A 15,814-nucleotide genomic window follows, 5' to 3' on the forward strand; every position below is an offset into this window, starting at 1 on the left:
TACTGAGTTTGAGATGTCTGTGAGATACAGAGACATGAATAGGCACTTGTATATATAGGCTTAGAACCCAAAGAGGTCTGAAGTAGATAAAAGGAAATTGGGACTTGTTAACAGATGGTGTTAAGGAAATGGTAGTGGATAGAATTCCCTTAAAAAAGAATATAAATCAGGTGCCAGAGTTTTGAACTGCGCTGCTGAGGGTGGAGTATGTGTCCTCTGTGTGGTCGCCTGGATGCATGGCTGTACCCTCCCTTGAGGAGCTGGACACTCCTTCAGGAACAGCCATCTGCAGAACTTGGCCAAGAGTTTGGGCCTCCGGGCTAACCTCAGGGCAGACAAGTTGTTAAAAGCCTTGAAAGCCCACCTTAAACATGAAGCAAAAAAAAAAAAACAAAAAACGAGAATCAGGATGGAAATCAAACTTCTGTATCGTCTTTTGATGAGCCTGCGATGCAGCATCCAAGAACAAGCTGAGAGGGAGCCAATTGTCCATGTCACCAAAACAAGGAGAGGGTGCAGGATAGTCCACAGGAACCCTCATTCCCAGCAGGATCATTTAGAGATAAAAATAAGTGATCACACTGAATTCCAGAATCAAGAGAAGCAGGAAAACCGGGATCTCAGAATGATGCAGAAGTTCCTTCACCACCAGATGAGAGCCAAGGAGAGGAGAATACGGTTTCCTCAGGAAAAAGAATAAATGGTAATGAAGATTCAAAGGTACCTTCAGAAAGAAAAAAGCCTCTCTACACAGATGGGTTTTCCAAACCTGGAAAAAGTAAAAGACCTATAAGCACTACTCCTAAGAAGCTTCATGAGGCTCATTTTAAGGAAATGGAGTGATCATTATATTGAGAGAAAAAAACATTTTGAAGAACACATTTCATTTAACGAACTGAAGAAGCAGCCGGTCACCATGGGAGTGGTGGTGACTCCAGTTCCTCTCCAGAGAAGGCTCCCTGTGGGTTGTACTCCCACCAGCCAGCGCCACTTGCAGGGCTGGCCCCTGGGTGCTGTAGGCCTGAGCACCTTGTGTGGGAAGGGGCCCGCCAAGCCTTCCCTTCTCTCAGAAACTAAAATGAATGTCAGGTTTTCAGCTGCTGTCAAAGATAATGAGCATGAATCACAGATCTGTACTTCTGAAACAAATAATGCAATATATGTTAAGAAAAAAAAAGATAGCAGGAGGGGAAGAATGAAGGGGAGTAAGTTGGAGGGGGAGACGAACCATGAGAGATGATGGACTCTGAAAAACAAACTGAGGGTTCTAGAGGGGAGGGGGGTGGGGGGATGGGTTAGCCTGGTATTGGGTATTAAAGAGGGCACATTCTGCGTAGAGCACTGGGTGTTATGCACAAACAATGAATCATGGAACACTACATCAAAAACTAATGATGTAATGTATGGTGATTAACATAACAATAAAAAATTAAAAAAAATAATGAGCATCAGAGTAGACTCCAGCCAGAAAGTCTCCACATGTGACCATATCTGGGAGTACCCCAAAAGGCCAGGCTATGCTTGGGACATAAAAGTTAAAGACTACAAATGGGAATTCTGCTTCTGTTGTCACCCCATTCAGGTGGACAAGTGAGGCAGCACAGACTTCAGTCTCTAGTAGGAAACCAGTGTTTGATCTCAAAGTAAGTCTGTCTGGTTCCCTCAACTATGAGCCACACAAAGGGAGGAACAATGGAAGCAACATGAGCAAAAATGAAAGGAGAAGAAAGCAAAGGTTTTGGGAGCTCAAAGAGGCCTCATTGTGGCTGAAGATTAATTTTTTAACATCCTATAAATATTACTTTATTCTGAATCCTTTCTTTAGTGTAAATATTGTCTTCCCCACTTTAGTCAAGACTTTTTCCTGCTCTTTGTTCACTATCTATGTAGTGTTGGTGGGTTCTTCACATGCTACATCTCTGAAAAGATGTTACTAACCTTAAAGCACACAAATTCTTTGAAATGGTTTTTACCTAAGTCTCTGTCCAATTCAGTTTTCTAATGAGAGTCATCCTATAGATTCTTGACGTAGATTTTTAATGTCCAGTTCCCTCTGCTGACAGAACTGGAATCCTCTTCTAGACAGAAGCATTTACCTGATGGTAGGTAATTCTACTACAGGTTTTAGTATTAGTAGCACTTGGACCAATAACAAGCTGAGAAAGCCACCCCTTCTTCCTCTAGAAAATCGAGTGGTCTTAATGAAACAGCCACATGGGTTGGTAATGGCATAAATATTCTACCTTTGTGAAGTGTTTGGTTACCTATGCATGTTTGTTCAGATCACTTGATGTAATTGCCATCTGTCACTCCATATATTCTTAAAAACTTTATAGCTCATTCTAGCCTTACTTATTTAAAAATATGCAGGGCCATACTGAAATCTAAAGATTGCTGCTTCAAGGATCAACACACTGTCAGAGTTACATCTTACTTTATGAAAAAGACTAGAGTTGCTTAGCATCATAGCCATGTTTGTTGCATCTAAGTGGAGCTTCTGAGCTTTGTAGTGATTAAGATTTTCATAAATGTTTTCTCATGGTGGCAAAAAAAAAAGAATATAAATCAGATTTTTTTCTTGAGGACTGAGCACAGAAATTTCAACATTTAAGATTGTGTAGAATGAAGTAGGAGAAGAATCAGAATTTTTAGTGGCAAATAAGTCATGGAGGAAAACTTTTATAAAGGATGAAAATGTGATTCACTGTAATTGAATGTTGCTAAGATGGGAAAGAAGCCAGAAAAGAGTGGGGGGGGGGGGCATGAGTGAGAGGTGAAGAGACAATGGGAGTACATAACTCTTTGAGATTGTATTCCTTTTGAATGTGAAGGGTTCACTGTTTGAAAGTTGAGGTTTAGTGTAATATCCAATGGAGAAGTAGTGTGTATCAGATAGGTGAAGCTGTGGCGCTGGAATTTGAATGAGAGGTGAGGGTTAGAGAATCTGAGAGTCATTTGTATGGAGATGGTAGATGAAGACTTTTAGAAGAAAAGGGAGCCAAAGATAGAACTGGGAGAGATCTATAGTTAGAAATTTTCTTTAGCTCGTCATTAAATAATATCATGCATGGTATTCATAATTTGCATAAGTAATTTTAGCATGGACTTATTTCGTCCAACTCAGTTGTTCCAAGCTTTGGCTGAGACAGTTCAGGTTTTCCTCTTCCTAAATTTGACATTGTTAAAAGCAAGATACAGAATACTCTGCTCCCAATGTGTTGTCAAAATGAGAGCATACATACATAGTATCTAGTTTTACTGCAAGTATTTTTTTAAAAATTTTATTTTATTATGTTATGTTAATCACTGTACATTATGAGTTTTTGATGTAGTGTTCCATGATTCATTGTTTGCGTATAGCACCCAGTGCACCATTCAATACGTGCTCTCTTTGATACCCATCACCGGGCTAAGATTGTATTTATTTATTTGACAGAGAGACACAGCGAGAGAGGGAACACAAGCAGGGGGAGTGGGAGAGGGAGAAGCAGGCTTCCTGGTTAGCAGGGAGCCCAATGCACGACTTGATCCCAGGGCCCTGAGATCATGACCTGAGCCGAAGGCAGATGTTTAACAACTGAGCCACCCAGGTGCCCCTACTGCAAGTATTAAGAACCTACCAATTTGGCTAGTTTTCCAGTAGTTGGTATTTTGTGAAACATATCACTTATAGTTACTGGATTAGTAGTGAGTCACAATCCAGTTTTACATACACTCTTATTATTAGTCTTGGTGCATGGTAGTTGTGGTATACAAATTGTATCACCCTGTTAGTCTGCTACCTAGAATGATCCAAAAGATACCCTCCTTCTAATGAATTTGTCTCTCATTTATTATCTACTTGTAGATTATGGAACATCTGAGTTAGTGTCTGATCTTTGAAATTTTGGGTATGCAATTAAGGTTGAAACTGTGATTTTGACATTGTTTGTTTCAATTTATATCAAACTGTTGGGATATATTTGTTAAGACTCTTGTTGCAAGTTAAAGCTTGCTTAAGAAAAAAAGGAGACTTAAATAAGGATACCAGGATATTTCACAGAATCCAAAGGTAGGTATTGCAGCTGTATGTCTCTGGAATAGTGTTGAAGGGTCTGTAATTCATTCACCTTAGATCAGGAGTGCACACCTGGTTAATAAACTGGTTAGGCTGATAAGTGTTCCTGGAACATGGCATTTAATCTTGCAATAAAAATTTACATGTGGGCCTGGGGTGAGAGGGGGGCAATTCTATAATTCTGTTGGCAAATATAATCTAAAAGATATGTACTACATAGAAATTCAAGGTAGAACTTGGGCTAATATAGAGTTAATTAATGGTTCCAGTCATGGAACAAAAATCTATGTGCTACTTTAGGGATGTTGTATATGTGAATAGTTTCCAGCCCTTTATCATATCTACACAATTTCATCTCTATGGTCTTTAGTCTTATTACTGCAGACATGAAAATTGTACATGTTCCTTGTTTTAGTGCTAATCTCAAATCGGTTGCTGTTTTAGAGTTTCAGTATATTTGATACATCACATGTGTTAACACATTTCCAAATATTTGTTAAACTGCACTTTTTTGTTTAGGGTGTACTGTATGAAAACAACTACCTGATTCTAAAAGCTCTTGACTGAGAATTCAGTGTTTGTGAACGATGCCAGATTGATATGCTGGAAATTGAAGCCTTGTGTGAATGTGGGGTAGCAACAATGTCAGCTCCCAGATCCTGCTCTCTTAATGTACTTTGGTCTGATCTGCAGGAATAAAGCTCTTCCCAAAGATTATTGAATTTATTTTTTCTGCCACTGTGAGTGAGAGTGTTGATATTCAGAGGTTTTTTTTTTTTAATTCTTTTTTTTTTTTAAGATTTTATTTATTTGACAGAGAGAGCACAAGCAGTGGAGGAGGGAGAAGCAGGCTCCCCACTGAGTGGGGAACCTGATGTGGGGCTCGATCCCAGGACCCTGGGATCATGACATGAGCCAAAGGCAGACGCTTAACTGAGCCACCCAGGCGCCCCTCAAAGGGTTTTTTTAAGGATCAAATATACTTAACCTTTTCAGAAAGTTTAACTGTCAGGTTACTTTTTTGTTCTTGTATTTCTTTTCATTGTTCAGATGAGCTAATCACTTAAGATCAGTGGCCCCAATGGATTATTAATTGTATAAACAAACACTGGTTGGTGTTATGGTTCAAATTATACTCTTCCTTTCTCTTGTAATTCTTGCACACAGATAGCTTTTTGATGATGAATAATAATAGCTACCATTTATTGAGTGCATATATATTAGATGGCAGATCAGATAAAGAGGCACTTTATATAAACTCATTCTTTTTCATCATTAAAACTATCCTGCAAAGCATAGTTTTCATATAAAGACACTGAGACTTGGAAAGGTTAAGTAACTTGCTTAAAGCAGCCCTAGCTGTTAAGTGCTAGAACATGAATTCAAACCTGGATTTGCCAGAGCCCTGCACCAGTGCTCTTTTACCAAATTCCACTGACTACTCATAAAAAAGTTTCATCTGGATTAAACATCAGAGAAAAAAGTCTATTATGTATTGGTAATGGTTGATTTAAAATTCCAGTCCCATGGACATTAAGGAGGGCATATGATGTAATGAACATTGGGTGTTATCTAAGACTGATGAATCACTGAACTCTACTTCTGAAACTAATAATACACTATATGTTAATTAATTGAATTTAGATTGAAAAAATAGTAAAAAAAAATGCCTTATAAGGCAAAAAAATTAAAAAATTCCAGTCCCAGTTTTGCTAGATACTCCATTGTCATATTCATAGATACTCTTGAATCACACTTTTTCTTTTAAAAAGGTAAGTTGTGGGGCACTTGGGTGGCTCATTTGTTAGGTTATCTGCCTTTGGCTCAGGTCATGATTCCAGGGTCCTGGAATCGAGCCCCACATCGGGCTCTCTGCTCAGCCAGGAGCCTGCTTCTTCCTTTCCTGCTCCCCCTGCTTGTGTTCCCTCTCTAGCTGTCTCTGTCTCTCTCTGTCAAATAAATAAATAAAATCTTTAAAAAAAAAAAAAAGATGTGGGCTGCCTGGGTGGCTCAGTTGTTTGGGCATCTGCCTTCTTCTCAGGTCGTGATCCCAGGGTCCTGGGATCGAGTCCCACATCGGGCTCCCTGCTCAGTGGGGGGCCTGCTTCTCCCTCTGCCTGCCATTCCCCCTGCTTGTGCTCTCTCTCTCTCTTTCAAATAAATGGATGAAATGTTTAAAAAAAAAAAGATAACTTGTTAAACTAAAGGAGCTGTCTGAAGAATTGTGATCATGGATAGAAAGCCTTGATGAAACATAGTTTTAAGTTTGGACTGTTCTTCAGTATGCAAATTCATAATTTTATTGGCATTAACAGACTTCGAAATAGTAGATACATACAAGCCTTAGCAGTCTAAGCACAACTCTGGGATCCTTTGTATGGAAAAATTTCCTAGGTGGAAGTGCTTTGAAAGTTAGCTTTGAAAGTGAGTCCTTTAGTTATTTTACTGTGTATCACAAACGGTTAGTGAGCACTTACTCTGTGCCAAATACTGTGCTCTGTATCATGAATACAGTGATAAGTAAGACAGAAGCAGTCCCTATGCTGAAAAACCTCAGTAGCCTGGAAGAGAGAGAGAAACAGTTTTTTTTTTTATTTATTTATTCGTGAGAGACAGAGAGAGAGAGGCAGAGGGAGAAGCAGGCTCCCAAGGAGCAGGGAGCCCGATGCGGGACTTGATCCCAGGACCCTGGGATCATAACCTGAGCCGAAGGCAGACGCTTAACCATCTGAGCCACCCAGGCGCCCCAACCGTTTTTTAAAATTCATAATTCAGTTGATAAGTGCTATGATAAAGGAAGTAAAAGCTATACAAGAAAGAAGGGACATTTGTTTGAGACCTAGATCAGAAGGGTTTCATAGAAGATGTGTTATGTAGGCTAGGATAAGGAGAAGTAAAAATTAGTAAAGTAACAGTGGAAGGGCACAGTATTCCAGGCCTAAATAATGTGTGGAGGCCTGTTTTGATAACAGTTTTATTGAGATATTATTGACATACCACAAAATTCATTCTTTTAAAGTATACATTCAGTGGTTTTCAGTATATTCACAAGAGTTGTGCAACCATTACCATTATCTAATTCCAGAACTTTTTTTTTTAAGAGAGGGAGGGGGAGGGGGTAGAAGGAGAGAGAGAGAGAGAGAGAGAGAGAGAATCTTAAGCAGGCTCCACACCCAGAGTGGAGATCAAACACTCGGGGCTCCATCTCACAACCCTGAGATCATGACCTGAGCTGAAATCAAGAGTTGGATGCTTAACCAGCTGAGCCACTCAGGCACCCCCAGAACATTTTTACCACACTGAAAAGAAGCCTGGTACCCATTAGTGGTCACTCCCTAATCTTTCCTCTTCCTATTTTCTGGCAACCACTTATCTACTTTCTGTCTTTAAGGATTTGCCTATTCTGGACAGTCATATAAATAGAACCATATAGTATGTGGTCTTTTGTGACTGTCTTCTTTCACTTAGCATAATATTTTCTTTTCTTTTCTTTTCTTTTTTTTTTTTTTAAAGATTTTATTTATTTATTTGACAAGGGAGAGAGCACAAGCAGGGGGAGTGGGAGGGGAAGAAGCAGACTCCCTGCTGAGCAGGGAACCCGAAGCAGGGCTTGATCCCAGGACGCTGGAATCACGACCTGAGCTAAGGCAGATGCCCAACCAACTGAGCAGCCAGGCACCCCTAGCATAATATTTTCAAGGTTCATCCATATCATAGCATGTATTAGTATGAGCGCCTGTTTTGAGGAATAGAGATGGGCAAGATTAAAAGTTCTATTGATTAGGGTGACCAGTGCATAGAGTAAGAATCTGAGAATAGAGAGAAGGTGTCATACTAGAGAAGTAAGCAGAAACCAAGTCAAACAGAACTATGTTTTAGAGGTATGGACTTTATTCTGAGGGCAGTAGGGTACCACTGAATGTTGTTAAGTACAAAAATATTATAATGAGATTTGTGTTTTGCATCTGCAAAAAAATAGGCTAGATGGACACACAGTGGGGCAAGGAGAATAGTTAGGAATCTTACAAAAATCTGGGCAACAGAAAAATGTGAGATATGGCAGTGGAAATAGAAGTGGATGGACCTGAGAGATTTAAAAGGCAATATTGATAGAAGGGAGAGGAGGGATAGTATCTAGAATGGTATTCAAGGCTTTGAGTTGGTCAGCAGAGTGGATAATGGTGTATGGACTCATTAAGGAATTGGTTAACCAGGTGGGTTTCAGGGTGCTGATCTATAAGGAGTTATAAAATGGCACTGGAAAGTTGATGAGATGAAAAATGCATTTACCAGAACTCTTAGTAGAATATTGTATGTTGTTTAGAGGAAAACTTTGATAAGTTTCCATAGAAGAAAGTAAGATCCCCTCCCTCATCAGCTTCTTGCTTGAATAATGAGATAGTTCCTAAACTGTACTCTAAGAAGTTCAAAGGCTGTTTTATTGAGTGGGATGTGCAAATTCGAAGTCAGAGCTAAATAGTTCAATAGAGGAGGGGCAGCTATCAATGCATCTTCTTTTTTGCCTGTCCCTTTTATGGTTCTTACCCTTTCCTTTAGAAAATTTATATAAGATTGGATTAAAGAGTATCAAATTGGGGTGCCTGGGTGGCTTATTTGGTTAAGTGTCCAACTCTTGATTTTGGCTCAGGTCATGATCTTGGTCATCAGATTGAGCCCCATGTTGGGCTCTGCTTAACATTCTCTCTCTTCTTCTCCCTCTGCCCCTTCTTCCCTTAAAAAAAAAAAAAAAAGATTGGGCGCCTGGGTGGCTCAGATGGTTAAGCGTCTGCCTTCAGCTCAGGTCATGATCCCGGGGTCCTGGGATCGGGTCCCGCATCGGGCTCCCTGCTCCTTGGGAGCCTGCTTCTCCCTCTCTCTCTCTCTTGCTCTCTCTCTCTGTCTTTCATGAATAAATAAATAAAATCTTTAAAAAAAAAAGATTATCAAATTACTAACCTGTTGCATGTATCTATTCCTATGTAATAAATTACACCAAAACATAGTGGCTTAAAACAACGATTTAATTATTATCTCTTCTGGTTAGGAATTGGCTGGGCTCAGCTAGGTGGTTCTCACTTAGGGTTTCCATGAAGCTGTAGCCAGACAGTGACTGGGTGTTGCTTGAGGCTTGCTCATCTTGAGGCTTGCTCATTCAAATATGTAAAGGTTCATGGGCAAAATCACCTACATATGGCCTTTCCATGTGGTCTCTCTAGAATGATAATTGGATTTCAAGAGTGAGTATCCCAAAAAACTGTTACCTTTTACCTAGCTTTAAAAGTTATGTAGTATTCTTTCTGTTTTGCTCTATTTGTTGAGGTAGTCATGAAGTTCTGCCCATGTTTAGAGGAAGGGGACATAAATTTTACCACTCTTGTAAGAAGATCATGTGGGATGGCAGGTACTGGAGCAGATATCTTTGCAGATAAAATCTGCAACACCTAAATTGAGAGTCTTGTCTAGACTAGGATAAGGAACCAAGAAAATGACTTTGGAAGATTGAATGCAATTTTGTACATACTGAGTTTAACTCCTTGTTAGACTTATTGGTGAAAATGTTAAGAAGTTAGGTTACTAAGCAGATGCTGACTTTGTTCTGTGGTAAATAGTATTAATCAGAGCCAAGATAGGAAACAGTGTTTAACTGAGAATGTTTTCTAGTTTATCCTTCTTGTTTTCTTATTCTTTTTTTTTTTTAATCCAAGTCCAGGATTGTGGAAATTATAGATTGTTCCTATTTAACAGTGGTTTGACTTACGATTTTTTAGACTTTAGGATTATGAAAAAGCTGTACACATTCAGTAGAAACCATACGTCAAATTGTGAATTTTGATTTCTTCCCAGGCTAGTGACATGTGGTATGATACTGTCTTGTGATTCTGGGCAGCGGCAGTGAGCCATGGCTCCCAGGCAGTCATATGATTGCAAGAGTAAAGAGCTAATACACTTAAAACCATTCTGTACCCATACACCCATTCTCTTTTTTTACTTTCAGTACGATATGCACTGAATTACATTAGATATGCAACACTTTATTATAAAATAAGCTGTTAGATGATTTTGCCCAGCTGTAGGCTAATGTAAGTGTTCTGAGCACGTTTAAGGTAAGCTAGGCTAAGCTATGATGTTTGGTAGGTTACATGTATTAAATGTGTTTTAGACTTAATGATATTTTGAACTTACGATTGGTTTATTGGGACATAATTCCATCATAAATTGAGAAAGATCTGTATTATCTTCATAAATCTCTTCTGTTATAAACATGTCCACATCAGAGATTCTTATAAATCGCTTGCATTTTATATTTTAAACATCATCTTTATTCCTGTCATTTTCCTTATAGGTTTATTTAAAAAAAAAATCTTGGTTTTTAAATTTTAGATGATGATTCTTTCTCTTTCCCCATATATAATTAAAAATTTAATCTTCTGTTATATATCCCAGGGAGATGATCTTTTAAAATCCTTGTCTTTCCTGTTTCCTTCCAGTTTTCATGTTCGAAAGTAAAAATTTAAGTAGCTTGGGATTTTTTTTTTTTTTTTAATTTTAGAGCGAGAGCCAGGGAGAGGAGCAGAGGGGAAGGAGCAAAGGGAGATGGAGAGGGAGAAGGAAAGAAATTTATGCTGAGCCTGGAGCCTGATGCAGGGCTCCATCTTAGGACCCTGAAATCACAACCTAAGCCAAAACCAAGAGTTGGATGCTTAACTGACTGAGCCACCCAGGCACCCCTAGTTTGGGTTTTTATTAATTGAGATTCATGTATCCTCAGTTCTCTTTCCTGTTATTAACAAATAATAAACATTCATTCCAAGAAAAATTAGGACTATAGAAGATTGAAAAAAATGTAAATCACCCAGACACTACCAAGAGATTCTTTATTATATTTTGGTATATGTTTCTTAAGACTTTTAAGTTTTGGGGCACCTGGCTGGCTCAGGGGAGTATGCAACTCTTGATCTTGGGGTTGTAGGTTTGAGCCCTATGTTGGGTGTGGAGATTACTTAAAAATAAAATATTTTTTTTAAAAAAACAACTTTTAAGTTTTCCCCAAATATGAAATCTTACCATTTGTACCATTTTATAAATGGCTCCTTTCAATTGACATTTAGATTTTTCCCAATATTTTACTATTTTAACATCAATCTAACAGTTACTCCATATTTTTTATATTTATCCAATTATTTCCTTAAGGTAAATCTCTAGAATGTAGTTATTATGTCAAAGTGCCTGTATTGTAGAGTAATGATAAAATTTCCCAGTTATTGTGCTTGATTGGCTCAGTCAGTGGGGCATAGGATTCTTGATCTCCAGGTCATGAGTTCAGGCCGCATGTTGGGTGCGAAGCCTACTTTAAAAAAACAAAACAAAAAACCCAATCAATTATTTAAATCCTTGTCACTTTTTTTTTCTCTTCCACTAGAGAAATTTCTGTTTTTGTTTCGCATGTTTTGCTTACTGTCCCTTTCTCCTACAACACACACATTCACAAATATTTATCAGGGTGGAAGAAAGCTTCATCATGAAGTTGATTATGCCCTGGGTTACAGAAAATGAAGACATAGTCATTGTTCTCAATGAACTGACAGTTCAGTGGGGAGGTATACAGGCATACTGACAATGTAAATTAATTTGGTAAGTGCTGCCATTTGTAGAGAGAAGACATGACATTAGTATAGGATGACTCTTCTAAAACAGCCTGTAAAGAATCAGGGAAGGCTTCCCAGGTTGAGTTGAGAGTGAGTTTGAGTTGAAACTTGGGTAATGAAAATTAGCTAGGCAAAGAAGAGTGGCAAAAGTGTCTCAATATAGGCACAGAACATGCAACGATAGAGAAGCATGATAAAGCATCTCACAAGAAATAGGGGTATTTTGTATGATTGGAGCTTAGGGAAGTAGTGGGAGAACAGTTTGGAAAAGAGGCAGAGACCAAGTTCTGAAAGAATCTCTATTGCCATGCTAAAAAACTATACTTCATTCTTGGGGGAAGAGATTAAGGGGATATATTCATTAGCTAGAAAAGCACAATCAATCTGGGTAGTATTTGCGGTAACAAATGAAGACCCATCACTGACATCCAGAGATGTGTCCATTAAGTAGGTGAGATAGAAGGGGGATAAGGTGAGAACTGATGAGGGCTTAAAATAAGGCAGTTGTAGAAATAGGAGGGAGATGCATTTAGGAGCTATTTGTCCCACTTGTCATGAGAGATGTGTTATATGCTATACTTAATTAAATCATCCTGGATATTTTGAATACCTCTATATGTGATAAGCACTGTTGGGGTCTTGGAATAAAAGGATGAACAAAGGGTTTCCTGCCTTGAGTGGCTTATCGTTTAGTGGAGTGCAACAGATTGTAAAGGGAGAAATTACCATGTAATGTGAAATGTGTTGTAGATATAAATGTATTATGAGAGCTTAGAGAACTAAGTGATTATTAATTTCACATTAGGAGGTGACATTGAGCAGAATCTTGAAGGCATTCTGTGAAAAATTTTTTCCTTGTATCTTGAACTATATTTAAAACATTTTAGGGGTGCCTGGGTGGCTCAGTCGTTAAGTGTCTGCCTTTGGCTCAAGTCATGATCCCAGGTTCCTGGGATCAAGCCCCGCATCAGGCTCCCTGCTCAGCAGGAAGCCTGCTTCTCCCTCTTCCACTCCCCCTGCTTGTGTTCCCTCTCTCACTGTCTCTCTCTGTCAAATAAATAAAATCTAGAAAAAAAAACATTTTATACTGTATTTTATGTTGTATATCTATCCTGTTACTAAATTTCTTTTGTTCCTTCCAAAAAGCAATTCCATAATGCCAAAAGGCGATGAAAAGGCTCTACCGTAAAGTTCTCATTCTGGGCAAAAAGTACTAGATTACTGTCTCTTATTAACTGGAAAGCATGTTTTTACATTGAGGTGAGGGAGGCACTACTTGTTGCTTGTCTATTTGTCTTTCCCTTTGTTTTTCTAGACTATTTCTCTCTTTGTTAGGGCATTGGCAACTTTTAAGTCTACTTTTAAGAAAGAATACCATATTGGGACGCCTGGGTGGCTCAGTCTGTTAAGCATCTGCCTTAAGCTCATGTCATGATCCCAGGGTCCTGAGATTGAGTCCCTCATCAGGCTCCTTCCTCAGCAGGGAGCCTGCTTCTCCCTCTGCCTGCTGTTCTGTCTGCTTGTGCCCCCCCCCCAACAAATAAATAAATAAAATATTTTTAAAAAATAAATAATATCATTATATTCCATTATGTGTTCTCAAAAATAAGAATGGAGACTTGTGGCTAAATAAGGTTGGATTGATCCCCCTCCCCCACACACTTATTTTCTTTCTTCCCTAAAACTCCACTGAATGATGGGAAGAAACAACAGAAAAGGAAACAACATTGGATGGGAGGTTTCAATGAATGGAAAAAGTAAAATAATAAGTCTTAGAACTAAAGAAGTAATAAATTGTGGAGGGAGATGTGATGAGAAGCAAGTCTATACCCCCACAGAACCTTAGAGAAACTTGTGGAGGCTCTAGGAATCTCCAAAGGCTTAGGTGAGATTTAGTGCTGAAAAAGAAATTGGTTGGAAGTCTGTACAAGGAGTGGTTAGATATGCTGGTATTCTAGCCTAGTTTATGTAGCCAAGTAACATTATTCTTTGTCCTGCAGGAAACTTAAAGGTTTATTTTTTGGAAGAATTGAATTATGAAAGCTTTGAGTTAAGGAATTCCAGGCATATCAAAAGTTAGCAATGAGGTACAGTGTTGAAAGTAGATTGACTAAGGGAAATGTAGTGTGAAGTCACAAATGTAAAGTTGAGAGCAGTCTCCTTGTGTGATTTTCCTCTAGACACATTTAAGCTTCTTGGGGGAACGTATGGAGTTAGGTAGGCAGTTGGATTTAATCAGACTTAAGGCTTTGCCAGCTGAGGCTAAAGGTCAGAGGGATAAAATTCCAGAAGAAAAACCTGTGATGTTTGAGACAGTTACATAATATTATTGGACTTGCCTCATAGATCAAAATAGATACAGACATACAGGATTTGACTTTGAATCTATAGAATTAATTTTATTTGTTAAAAAAAAACTTCAGTTAAATAGTTTAATTGGAGGTGAGGACCTTACTTTTGCCTTATTCATTTTGATCTTGGTACTTCTACCTCATATAGCCATTTCCTATTTCTGATATGATTAATTCCTTATTTGATAGATGTAAGCCCGTTTCTTAGTATCAGCAGCACCTCTCATTTAGAAAATGTAACAAATACATATTTTTTTCAAGTTCTCAAGATAGGAAAATCTTTCACCAGTGATTTTCGTTCCATATTTTTTTTAAGATTTTATTTATTTATTTGACAGAGAGAGACACAGTGCAAGAGAGAACATAAGCAGGGGGAGAGGGAGAGGGAGAGGGAGAAAGCGGGCTTCCCGCCGAGCAGGGAGCCCGATGCGGGGCTCGATCCCGGCATCCTGGGATCATGACCTGAGCCGAAGGCAGACACTTAACGACTGAGCCACCCAGGTGCCCCCATTCCATATTTTTTATTGGTCTCTGGGAACTTGAATTTTAGCTTTTCCCTTATTCTCTAATTTTTTAGTAAGTACATCATTTTCACGTCATACCACCTCACACCCGTCAGAATGGCTAAAATTAACAAGTCAGGGAACGACAGATGTTGGCAGGGATGTGGAGAAAGGGGAACCCTCCTACACTGTTGGTGGGAATGCAAGCTGGTGCAACCCCTCTGGAAAACAGTATGGAGGTTCCTCAAACAGTTGAAATTAGAGCTACCATTCGATCCAGCAATTGCACTACTGGGTATTTACCCCAAAGATACAAATGTAGGGCCCCGAAGGGGTACGTGCACCCCAATGTTTATAGCAGCAATGTCCACGATAGCCAAACTGTGGAAAGAGCCAAGATGTCCATCGACAGATGAATGGATAAAGAAGATGTGGTATATATACACAATGGCATATTATGCAGCCATCAAAAGGAATGAGATCTTGCCATTTGCAACGACGTGGATGGAACTGGAGGGTGTTATGCTGAGTGAAATAAGTCAGTCAGAGAAAGACATGTATCATATGACCTCACTGATATGAGGAATTCTTAATCTCAGGAACAAACTGAGGGTTGCTGGAGTGGTCGGGGGTGGGAGGGAGGGGGTGGCTGGGTGATAGACATTGGGGAAGATATGTGCTACGGTGAGGGCTGTGACTTGTGTAAGACTGTTGAATCACAGATCTGAAACAAATAACGCAACATATTTTAAGAAAAAAGAAACAGAAGAAGATAGCAGGAGAGGAAGAATGAAGGGGAGTAAGTCAGAGGGGGAGACGAACCAGGAGAGATGATGGACTCTGAAAAACAAACTGAGGTTTCTAGAGGGGAGGAGGGTAGGGGGATGGGTTAGCCTGGTGATGGGTATTAAAGAGGGCACATTCTGCATGGAGCACTGGGTGTTATGAACAAACAATGAATCATGGAACACTACACCAAAACAAATTATGTAATATATGGTGATTAACATAACAATAAAAAATTAAAAAAAAATTAAGTGATGTTCATTAGATCATCTCTAAGATACTTTCCTGTTCTGAAAATGCTATGATTATACGTTAGGTATTTTATATGGATAATGTGAGATTTTTTTTTTTTTTAAGATTTGTTTATTTGAGAGAGAGAATGAGAGAGTGCACATGAGAAGGGGGAGGGTCAGAGGGAGAGGCAGACTCCCCGCTGAGCAGGGAGCCCGATGTGGGACTCGATCCCGGGAC

At 39.0% G+C, this 15,814-nt stretch overlaps 1 protein-coding gene and 1 pseudogene across 2 annotated transcripts in view; both read left to right on the top strand.

The window, feature by feature from the left end:
* ZFYVE9 (zinc finger FYVE-type containing 9) overlaps window positions 1-15,814 on the top strand; it is a 184,828-nt gene that overhangs the window by 44,087 nt on the left and 124,927 nt on the right. The window lies entirely within an intron of this gene.
* LOC113913165 lies at window positions 237-1,777 on the top strand (annotated as a pseudogene).

This window comes from Zalophus californianus, chromosome 4 (assembly GCF_009762305.2).
Source record: "Zalophus californianus isolate mZalCal1 chromosome 4, mZalCal1.pri.v2, whole genome shotgun sequence".
In the NCBI taxonomy this organism is placed as follows: Eukaryota; Metazoa; Chordata; class Mammalia; order Carnivora; family Otariidae; genus Zalophus; species Zalophus californianus.